At 40.2% G+C, this 12,295-nt stretch overlaps 1 protein-coding gene across 2 annotated transcripts in view; it reads right to left on the bottom strand.

Annotated features, from left to right (window-relative positions):
* The window catches only part of LOC128910883 (glypican-5-like), a 387,498-nt gene that overhangs the window by 233,290 nt on the left and 141,913 nt on the right, over positions 1-12,295 (bottom strand). The gene's annotated exons all lie outside the window — the stretch shown is intronic.

The following is a 12,295-nucleotide window of genomic DNA, read 5'->3' on the forward strand; positions in this document are numbered from 1 at the left end:
CCTTCCTACGGTCAGTGTGTTCAAAAAGTGTTTACAGCACTGAAATTCATCAGGTACAATTTTACAAGTAGGAAGCAGTTTTGCTAATTCCATTTTTTTCCCCACCCTGTGTTTTAGCTAGAATGGGACTGTCATCAAACTAATACGGCTAAGGAGTTTTCCGCTAACTCTTTCATGGCATTATAACACGTCTGTTCATTGTTAGAAAGACAGTCCCCTCTCCTCTCCCATGAGATTAAAGATGTAGCAGCACATGATTTTTATAGAGTCAGAACGAGAAGCAGAAGAGTAATCTAACCACAGAATCCTACGTGGCACTAATCTCAAATCACCACAGAAGACATTCCTTTCTACATATGTATATTCCCATAACCCCCTGGGAGATGTTTTAGTGACGTCCTTTCTGGCACTAAATATGTAATTTCTTCAATTAGTATCAGCTTACTATGTTGGCCTCTGTGATCTTGCAGAAGAAAAACCATCTAGGCGTTATTATATGGCATTTTAATAACTCTTGCAGATTGAACACAGCTTGTTAGTTGAGTTTGTGTGCTTCCTTTTCATAAGAAATCACTTGGTATGGGTTATATACATACAAAACATCCAATGTTAAACAATTATTTTTCTGCTTGCTAGTACTGTACTGGTGAAATGCAATGAAACAGCTTCACTTTCACAATATATTACAAATTCATTTGGACCATATTTTCTGTGCATAACTGAAACTCCCTAACATCTTTTTAAGAAATCTTCTCAAACTGAACTGAAAATGAATTTATTCCTATTAAAAACAAAGACAAATATTACCTCCTTATTGAAACATTTATTTCTTTATATTCCTATGTTTTCTTAGTTAAATAGATTTTGCTTTGTGAGCGTCTTTTAAAAACTAGTACGGTCCTCTGTGGCACTATTCATACCATTTGTATTTTATCTAAGTACTACAGGTTAGTGCCTGGGGGTAAGAATAGTTCTAATCTCATCTGTGCATAATATGTTCTGTGTTTAAAATATAACTGCTTCTTTCTACCATCAGTGAAGTCTCTCACCTTGTAAAAACAGAAAATAATGCAGGTTTCTGTGTTTCTCAATGCATCTGACAGCTATTAAGAGAGCCTGCTGAGCACTGGCACTCGTTAGTTTGCTGTCAGCATGGCCTTCAAGAGTCTCAGGTTTGCTAACACTCCGTGGTGCACAGTGAGAGGACAGGAAATAACAGATAAAATTTGAAATTAGAGAGGTTCTGACTGGATAGAAGGGAAAAAATTCGCACCGCAAGGACAGTCAAGAAGTGGAACAAGTCCTCCAGAGAGCTCATGCTGTCTCCAGCACTGGAGGTTTTCAAGAGCAGCCTGGACAAAGCCCTGAGGAACCTGATCTGATCTCAGAGCAGCCCCTGCTTTGAGCAAGAGGTCAGACTAGAGACATCCTGTGCTCCCCTTCCAAGCTGAAGGGAACTGTGGTTCTAAGGACATATTTTTAATTCATGGGACTATACTGTAGTTTGCGAAATGCTCCCAGATAAAGCAGGGAGAGCAGAAGCAGCGCGTTAAACATACTGGCTTTTCCATCCTTCTTTATGACCAATCCCAAAGGTCTAATTCTAAATGCTTTCTTCTCAGCAATCAAGCACGCATAAATCCAGAGTATTCCACAGAAATGAATTAAGCTTCTGTGCCTTTTCTGCAGTGCTGCTGTTGACAGAGATCGCTTTCTTGCTGCCTGAAGACTGAAGATCTAGAAAAGTATATATTAGCAAAGATTACTCCAGTCAGCACAGCATCCCCTTAGCTGATTTCTTTCCAGCATCTCTGGACTAAATACTACTCCTGTTACCTCACTACTTCTTATACACAGCTGACCTCCACATCCTACCTACACTACTTGATTGAGTTCCCTATAACTCTTCCTCTTTCCTTCATATTCTGTGGCCTGGCACTGTCACCGCATGGGCTAGAATCAGTTTAGATCCACTCACCTGCATCTGACCAAACTCACATGGATAGGTTTTGTACAGCAGATAAAGTATGTATAATTCTTACAGAACGGTAAAGAGTTTCTATATGAAGCCCTTCTGGGTTTAACTTCTGCAAAGTGTCTAATTTTCAGTGATTAAAAATGTAGTGAAAAGTGAACTGAGAGAACAGGGCCCAGTGCTGTCCTCTGCTGCAGTTTGACTGATTTGCTTTCCCAAGCACGAGACCAACTCAGAAAGCAGAACACAATATCCCCAAACACCTGCAGTAGCCCAGAGAAAGTGAATATTCACCTCCCAACCAGCCCAATTCCAGATTTTTGCTTCCTCACCTGAAAGGGCAAGCTTTACCAACAGCAAATTATCACGTTCTAACTTTAAATACCTCACAGACCTGCACTCACAAATTACACTTAAACTTTCTGAGCAGCCACTGCTCATTTTATGAGACAGACATTAGAAGAACATGGGGCAAATTCAAACCTGTGTCATTAAGTTGGAGTTCACCAGGATGCTTTATTCACATAGACAGCTGGCTAACAGCAGACCCAAATTTGTCCCAAAAAAGGAAGGCATTGAGCTATCTTCATCTTTGGTTTCCATGCTCACCTCAACTGTTCCAAGTGCTTACCATAACCTCCCTGTAACCAGCTGCCTACATTTCAGAGGTCACCAATATTGAAGTAAAGGATTTCAACTGTAACTGCACAAACATTATGCATTTTTTGTTCCTGCCCTAGTACAACTTGCTTGCTACCACAAATGGCAAGCAAAAAATCCCCAAACTGGGGTTCCCTGGCCACGCAATGAGTTTACATGTGGTGAGGGGTGGCTATTAACAATTGCCATCTCTCCTCCCTATGGCTGACTGGGGCTGTGCATGAGATAATTAGCAGCCTTTCTAACATTTACATGCTTGCATGGCAATGAACTTTAACACTCCCCCCTCATGCATCCTGACAGAAGGACATGCCATTCAAAGCCTGACAGAGCTCAGCATCATTCTGAAGGGTAAGCTCAGGCAAATTTATGTCTTAAACTGTCACTTCCAACACAGTCTATTTGGTTTATTTTACGGAAATACAGGTGAGGTCCCCCAAGGATCAATATGGGGCCCAACACTGTTTAGTATCTTCATAAGTGATCTGGATGATGGGATCCAGAGTACCCTGATGAAGTTTGCTGATGATACCAAACTGAGTGGGGAAGCAGACACTTGGGAAGGGAAAGATGCCCTGCAGGAAGACCTGGATAGGCTAGAAGAGTGGGCTAACAAGAACTTTATGAAGTTCAACAAGGGCAAGTGTAAGGCCTTGTACTTGGAAAAACATAATCCAGGAGTGTGGCACAGACTGGCATCTACCCAGCCAGGGAGAAGCTCTGTGGAAAGGGACCTGGGGATCTTGGTGGACAAGCAGCTCAATATGAGTGAAGAGTGTGCTGCAGCAGCAAAGGAAACCAACAGGATGCTGGGTTGCATCCACAAGGCCATCACCAGCTGAGATAAAGAAGTCATTATCCCACTCTACTCAGCACTTGTCAGGCCACACCTGGAATCCTGTGTTTGGTTTTGGTTGCTGCTGTGCAAAATAGATGTGGACAGGCTGGAGACGGTCCAGAGAAGGGCCACCAAAATGATCAAAAGACTGGGAAGCCTGCCGTATGAGGAAAGGCTGAGAGAACTGGGTTTGTTCAGCCTTGAGAAAAGGAGGCTGAGGGGAGACCTTATCACCATATTCCAGTTTTTAAAGAGTGGAGACAAAGAAGATGGAGACTCCCTTTTAACAAGGAGTCACATGGAAAAGATGAGGGGGAATGGGTACAGGTTACTCCCGGGGACATTCCAATTGGATACAAAAGGAAAATTTTTCACAATGAGAACAATCAGCTGTTGGACTAATCTCCCCAGGGAAGTGGCAGATTCCCCAACATTGGACATTTTAAAGATTCAGCAGGACATCTTGTCAAGACTGTGCTTTTGCCAAGAAAGGTTAGCAAACCAGATGATTCTTGAGGTCCCTTCCAACCCGGGATAATATGAGTCTATGATTTTAAAAAAAACAACCAAACAAAAAAACAGTAAGAACACCGCAAGTCCTGGAAAACACCCTAAAAGCTGCAAGATACTGCAAGAAGATAGAGCATTTTACAACTTACAGGAACAAATATATCTCCAATAATTGTTTACACTGATGGCACAAGAATAACAGAAGCTAAACACTTTTTAAGTATGCAAGGCTAAATGATTATCTCTGTTTTCCATATCCAGATGGCTGCTTCCTAGAGCCTATGGAAATGAGAAAGGGGACAATGAAAGTGCTAAACTCATAAAAACTGGAAGTCCTAAAGGAAAACATTTTGAGAAAAGGAAGTCACTGTGATTTGTCACTTCCTTTCCCAGCCAGCTTGCACAGGCCCTGAGAGCCTAACAGCCCCTGACATGATCTGCTCAAGCCTGTGGACAGGTGTCCCCTAATCCCGCCACTTAATGCAGAATTCCCAGAAAAACAAGGGACAGAAGGAGAGAAGAAAGGAAAAGAAGTATAGGTTTCTACTGGGTGTTACAAAACATCCATCTCTTATATTCCTGGTAATCTGGTTTAAAAGCCATTTTTGTATGCAAGTTTTTAACCCCAAAATGTTACACTTGAAATTTCCTTAGAAAGTGATTCCAATCTGAAAAGCAGTTGCTGTAAAAGAATCTCCCCCCACCTACCCTCTGCCGAGTCAGGGTACTACATGTTAAACCTGTAGACTTCAGTGATATGAACATGTTTTTACTATCTACCAAGGCAGATTTGGAGAAATGAGAATGAAGATTTTAGCCTGTCTCAAACATTTTAATGCAATAACATTTAACGCAAAGTCTGCCATATTCAGAGAAACCCATTCCAGATAAAACCCACCCATACATACCTGAAGAGACACATCTGAAATGATGATGGAATCTGTACCTGTGCAATGAAAAGCTGTGTCTCACCAGCAGAATCTTTTCACTTCTCATTAAGACAGTTTTAGATCAAGTGAACTGGCAATCAGAAAAAGACCATTTCATCTGGAAACTCAGAAAATTTCCTCTTGGAATTGAGAGGCAAGAAACAAAATTCCCTAGAGTCATTTTCACAAACATTTTTCTTTCCCCACTCCAAATAAAGCTAAGTTTGATCTTCTCATCCAACTTTTATACATAGATTCCAACTTAAATATGGTTAAAGCTCAACAACTGTTAAGCCTGACAGATGAAAAAAACAAAAGGGTAAACAGACAGAAAACCAACAAATATTACAGTGGCTTAAAGCATACTTAGAGTTGTTTTTTATAACACTAGTTCTACTTCCTGGCTATAGATACCACATATATGTACAAATCTTTAGTTAAGAGTAAAAATAATGACAGCAATTCACAGGTATTTGATGGGACAACCAGTCATGTGTCCAAAAATGCTTTATTCACTACAAACAAGGAAAGAATATCCCTAGTAAGAGGGAAAAGATTTCTTCCCCCTCTATCTCTCCTTTTCCAGTATTTCCATATTTGAAAATATTTTGCATATGGTCATAATTTCATAGTTTCTCCTAAAGCTGTGGATTTTCTTCAGTACTTCACTAAGCCATTTTGCCAATGCAGTATAGATCAGTAGGCCACAATAACAACTACTGCTGCTGTTTCACTATAGATGCCACTTAGTAAATCCACTCTTCCTTTCACACATTTTTAAGTCCCAAGTTTTTAAAAGTATTCCGCCACTACTGGCCTGCCCAAACTCCTGTTAATTGGCCTCTTCTTACTCTGGCTTTGTGTGTGAAAAAACAATCAGGTGACATGAAGAGGAGTCTGGGAAAAACAAAAAATCTCTGAAGCAGCTATCAATCCTGTCACTCACTTTAAAAAAAAATAATGAAATAGTAACATCCCTTTCTTCAACCTCCTAATTCTGTAGAAGCTTCCAAACTGTTCCACAGTTAGGCATCGAGTAGCAATAACTCTTAAAACAAATTGCACATCTACAGTGCAATTGTAACTTGTAAAATGTCTCACTGACCTAGAAGTGTCATGACCCTCTGCTTAGAAAAGTCATGTAAAGCTGCTGCACATCATGGTCATGATTCAGATTGGCTTCTTCCAAGGAACAATTTCTCTGCCAAACTTTTGAAAGCTTTCTTTTTCAGAGTCAACCTGAAGGTTGACACTGTTCTAACAGGGTTTTTTTTTATTTTGTAAATGGAAAATATAGCATCAAAAGCAGCCAAGAGCCTGGATTCAGGTTACCACCTGCAGCCACGTCAGTACCTGCTGTGATCTCATTAGGTTTCACACATCCAGCACAGGCAGGCTGGCTCAGCTCCGGGACAGGACATTTCTGCTGAATTCTTCAGAAAGCAGCAAACCTGCGAGCCAGCCCAGTCTGACAGCTCTGAAGCACTACACCACCTCACTCTTAGGGGCAGTGTGCTACCAAAATTGTCACCACAGACTAACTGCATCAATAGATCACATTGATATATTTTTTTAACAAACTTTGTTATATATACACTAATTGCAGCCAATTAAAGTTTCAGATGCCAGACTTCAAATGTAGGTGTCCAGGTGACCACCAGGTGTGTGGTCACCTGGACATTATCACATTAGGTCTGATCAGGTTTATACTTTTCAATTAAACCCCTGAGTATCACCATTTCTCACCATTGCAGAGCAGTCTCAGAACCAGATTCTTTTTCAATGAAACTAAGGATGCGCTTCAAGGATGCTAGTGGGTGTTCAGTCTCCAGGAATGTACCAGAGCTATTCTGAAGTAAACCCTCCACATTAGAGATAGCAGGGACATCCGATTACCAGCAGCATCCCTTTCTCTGAAGATCCATGCCTGTTGTGCACTGGAGACACAGCCTAAAAGCATATTTCAGCACCTCAGGAAAGGGGGCTTTGCTACAGAGATCCAAGCATCCACTGCCACTCATAATGAAGCCAGTCACTTATTTTTCTTCTTCATTACCATCTCACATTTTCCTACTATAAGACTGAAGCTGGTTTTTGCTTACAGGAACATCACAATGGAGACCGTATGCATTTTAGAGTATGCCAAAGTAATTGCAAGTGCTTATTCCTTAGAAGAAAAAAGATTTGAAATAGTAGCAGCAATCTTACAGTTCTCACTGGCATCTGTCAGCCTCTAAATTTCAACTCATAAAATGACAACGCTTTCTGTAGGAACAACATAAGAGGTTTTAGTGTTTATTCCTCTGTGGGACAGTCCCTACACACAGCCAGTCATGAGCAGACCTCTCAAGTTTCAAAAATCCTGAGGTCCTGACACATTGCTCATGTGACAGGAGTATCTTTGAAATGATCATGCTAAAGGCACATGTCCATTTATGTGATAATTACACGTCCTTGGGGGCTGCCCTGAAAATGCACCTTCAAGCGGAGCTTGGGAGATGCAGAGCAATGCTGCAACACCATCTTTGCTTCAGGATTAAACCCGGACATACAAAGGAGGCGGCTGTCACTGACATCTGAAAGGCAAGTGCTGAGGTTGCTGAACATGCCCCTAAGCAACTTTCCCACTCCAGCCTTGAAGCCCGAGCAGAATGTACTGCAGTTGATGGTTTTCAGAGTCTCCTGAGAACTAATAGTGGGAGAGTGTATGCAGCACATGGAGTTGGCTATAGTGAATGCCAACTACACTCACAATGTTTTAATTCTTCTATAAACAGATTACTGCTTCTCTATTTATTATTTATGATTGTTTCATGTCTCTTGAAACAGAAACTGCAAGAGGTAAGTAGGCAGGCAGAGATGGAAAGACTAAACATTATCTAACTTTAATGTCATACTCACAACCTTCTGTTCCCTTAAAGCGCTGTTTCCAAATCAGGATCACTCATCTGTTGTACACAGACACACCCCAAAAACCTGCCTGTGAGATCCCATCTCCTTTTTCCTTCTCTAGCAGCAGAAAGACCTGTCTCTGATAAGGCTACTCTACTGCAGCTAAGACTTCACAAAAAGTCAAACTTCATAAAAAGGAGTTCTAAAGGGGAATTCATGTTTTGTGCAAAGACGCAAATCTGACACCAACAGAAAGATCTCAAGATGAGCTTTTGGGAATGTCATTGGGCACTGTGTTGTCCAAGCCTGCCATTTATGAGGCTGAGACCTGAGAGAGCAAATTCTGTTTAGCTACCATGCCCAGGGAGAATGGAGAAACTGAGTCAATGCCAGCATTTAGCTTAGTTGAAGAGACATTCCTGAGGATAGGAAGTTCCTGCAGCTTAGCCCCTACAGAAAAAAAAGTCCATGGGAGCAGCTGCCTTAAGGGCGACCAGAGGAAATCTTTCATCTAAGCTTTTGCCTCAGCCCTTAGAGAAAGGGACTTGGATGTGGCACCTGGTTACCTTGTATCTGCTCAGATAGTAATTTTACAACTTGCTCTCCTATAAGCTGAATTTGCGTAATGAATTCATCCATTTTTTTAAACATCCAAACATCCTGAGGCAAGAAGTTTCACAGCTTAATCAAAAGTTTAGCAAAGGAATATAATATCTACTCCTCTTTTCAAGCTGTCACTTATTAATTTAAGAAGACACCCCTTGTTCTTGTAATGAGAGAGACAGTGAACAACAAATCCCTATTCAGCATCTCCACATCACACACGATTTTTATAGGCCACTATCATATTCCTTTTCTATCTTTTCTGTGTCAGGCTCAAGTGTCTGCCATTCCACACACAGGATCCATTTCATGCCCTTGATCCTCCTCCTTTTTGCTCTGTCTGTACATTTGCGGTTGTGGTCTATCTTTCTGAGCCCTGGGGACAGCAGGACTGCAGACACCACGTGCCTGGAGCAGTGAAAGCCACCTCAGTGCACACCATTCTGTACATAACATTTGGATTGTTCTTTTTATGTGAATCACTTTACAGTTGCCCGTGTTGAATTTCACATGCCATTTTATTGCCTATTCATTCCATGTCACATCTTCCTCCCACAATTAACCACAGCTGACCCTTGTCTTTTCTACACAGGACAACTATCAGCACATGCTGCCACCTCAGTATTCACTCCCCTTCACAGGTCTTTTATGAGATGAACAGCACAGGTTCCAGCACAAATCCCCACAACACTGCCACTGGTAACCTCTTTCTACTGTAACTTATGGCCATCTATTATCTACCCTTATTTTCATCTCTACCAGCCTTGTGTGAAGGAGCTTATCAAATATGTATCACAAATCCAAGCAGACTATAGCAATCTACCTTGTCTACATGCTTGCTATCTCCTTCTAAAAACTTTCAACGCATTGATTCCTTTCCCTAAATATCATGTTGTAAAGATTTTACTATTATATATCAAGTTTAGCAGCCCCATCTTTCTGAAACCCTTATTTTGCTAAAAATACAATGATGTCTTCACATTTCACATCTTTCCATCATCTACTATTGGAGTAGACTTAAAAGAAAATACGGTATGACAATGATTAATTCAACTATATAACACTTTAGTCTTCTAGAGTTCTTAGGTGAATGGTGTCTGGTCCTGGCAGTTCATAATGGTTCGTGTTGTCAACTTCTCCTGCAATCTCTTCTACTGACGCGGTATTGAAATAATCATCTATCACACTGCTGGGAAAGAAACGTTCCACCATAGAAATTTCTCCGAGCTTCCTTTACTTTGCAAAATGTTTTCCCTGTTTTTCTGCTCTAGCCTCATCTTCTCTAAGTGTTCTTTGTATACTCAGACCATTTATTAGCCTCACAGACTATTTCTTATATGAAGTCTTGTTCCAGGAACGAGTTGCTCAAAACAGTAATTGAGAGAAAGACAGTACTGGTGCAAGTATTTCTAATGTCTTCAAAGGCCCTGAACTGACACAAAGGATTCCTAGCAAAGCCACATTTTGCTGTTCACCTGAAGTGCAGGCCAGAAGCGTATTCTCAAACTGGTGGAAACAACCTGGCTCTTTTTGTAGTGTATTAACTGGCAGCTCAAGGGGATTTTTTCCTGCTAGTGCTTTGATTTAAACAAGATAAATCCCAACCCAGAAAATTATAAGAAAATAAAAAAAGTGCAATGAGGATCCTGTTTATGAGATCCTCTGACAGACCTTAACTGCCCTCTCCACTAATTGAATGCACAATCCCCATTTGTGAGTAGTAATTCATAGTGTTTCAGGCTGTATTTTTATGTCAAATTGTTTTTAAAGGTTGAGTTTGTTTTTCCTAAAGAGCTTGAATGCCAATTAGCATGCAGCATAAATATCGCTCAGCTTTCAAATAGCATTACGAAATGCAAGAAGCATCGAGAATACAGGAACTGCAGCTTTTGCCAGTTCCACAGCCTGAGTAACCTTAAACTCAAGTCCACAAGAGATCCACCAGATTAATTGAGGTGATCTATTTTCTGATACGGAGTTAAGAATAAGGCTCTATTTTGAGTTCAGATTTGTTTACTACTGATGACATTTAATCCTCTGGTCTCCTGGGAAAGGAGAAAGAGCAAACAGAAATGCATTTTCAGGCATCCCCAGGACAGGTTTATTTCTCACGTGGGGGGAACCGGTTACAGGTCCAGCCTATAAAACAGATGATGAAAGGAGTAAAATTTGCCAGCGAGCAGGCGCCATGATTGTGCTGCTGTGTAGCACTGCTGGCAGTGCAGGCTGCCTGGAAAGCCTCCTCCTTTTAAGACAATCAATACTGTCACAGAACTCATAAATATATACATATTGCTGTCTGATTAAACATGTGAATTTAAACATTTGTTTTCTAATTTGCCCATTTAAAATGCTAACTAGAAATATATATTTCAGGGTTTGATGGTGGCCTAGGGTTTTTTTGTTGTTGATGTTGTTGTTGGGGTGTAGACTGGGGTTCCTTTTCCTTTGTTTTTGCTTTTTAATTCATAATTTGAGGGGTCTTGTTGGTCTTTTCCCTGCTACTCTTCCCAGCTTCATACCCTCTTCAAACCTGAAACTTTTTCCGCACGTCTCCAGCTCTGGGAAAGTTACCGACTGGCAAAGGAAAAAAAGAACAGCTTTCCCCTCATGCCTTCCTAAAACATTTATATCAGCATGTAAGTGGCTTTTTTTCTTTTTTTTTTTTTAAACAAAATAAGACAAAAATTAAACCTAAATTTTGATTTAATTTTTTGTTCAGAGAGTTGATATAAAAAAATTTTTTTCTTGTTTTTGCTTTTCTTATTTTGTTTTTGGCCAGAAAGCTGCTTGTTCTGAGAGTTAACTGCATATCCAGCAACACGTTACCAGCAAAAAGGACTCTGAAATGCAAATACTGAGTAGAAGTACTGATATTCTCCCCACTTCCTCTCTATTACTTTTCAATCAGTATTACAACCACTATACATTAATATTTAGAATGCTGCATTGTTGCCAAAATCTTTAAAAAAAAATGCTCCTACAATTAATTTGTAATGCCAATATACAATGAAATATTAAACTTTAAAGTTATCGTTGAATGCGTTAGACGTATTTCTCTCTGAATATCTCAGACATAATTAAGCTGAACTTATTTACATATGAGACATCTAAGCAGAGCTGTGTGGGAGTCAGAACTCCCTTTAATGGGACAACCTATAATTGTAACATCTCTCTGTTCCACATTGGAATTACTCCATAAGTTCCTACAAAACAATTTTCCACCATGAAAATTGTTTTAAAGCAAGAAAAGAGAATGTTAGAACTTTATCTTTTAAAACCACTACAGACCACAAAATACACTTCAAAAAGAAACATCATGAAAGCCAACACAATCCCATGGAATGTCTCTGTTTTGACAAAAAGACAGTTTTGGAAAACATTCACTGGCACACTTCCATCCAGCTCTCACTGCAACTGATGTGTACTTTGACAGTGATAGTAATCGATATAGTTGTATTCTGAATACCTCTTTTTCTCCTCAGGGCAATGTTGCCTCATGTTATACAGAGTAACAGAAATGACAGCAAGATGTTTAGCTCATGGAGAGCGCAAGTGCATTTTCCAGTTTGTATTCTAAAGGGTGATGGGAAAGACTGTGATAAAGTACAGAGGGGAAAGAAATCAGCTGACAAACTAGAAAGATCTTTTCACCCTACAGAGCTTCCAGCTGCTCTACCAACATCAAACAGTGCATTTATTAATTGGTACGTTATAAGAATTCCTGCAGAACATGCTCTGGTAAGGATGCTGGGCAATTCTAAAAACAGTTGTTATTCAAAGCGCTATGTCAGGAGTTCTGAAAAGAAATGCCAGGGAAATCCTTTAAAAACATAATGGCCTGGTCACTGTATTTTTCTGAGCTGCATATTTTCTAATTATGGCCAA

The sequence above is a fragment of the Rissa tridactyla genome, chromosome 6, assembly GCF_028500815.1.
Source record: "Rissa tridactyla isolate bRisTri1 chromosome 6, bRisTri1.patW.cur.20221130, whole genome shotgun sequence".
In the NCBI taxonomy this organism is placed as follows: domain Eukaryota; kingdom Metazoa; phylum Chordata; class Aves; order Charadriiformes; family Laridae; genus Rissa; species Rissa tridactyla.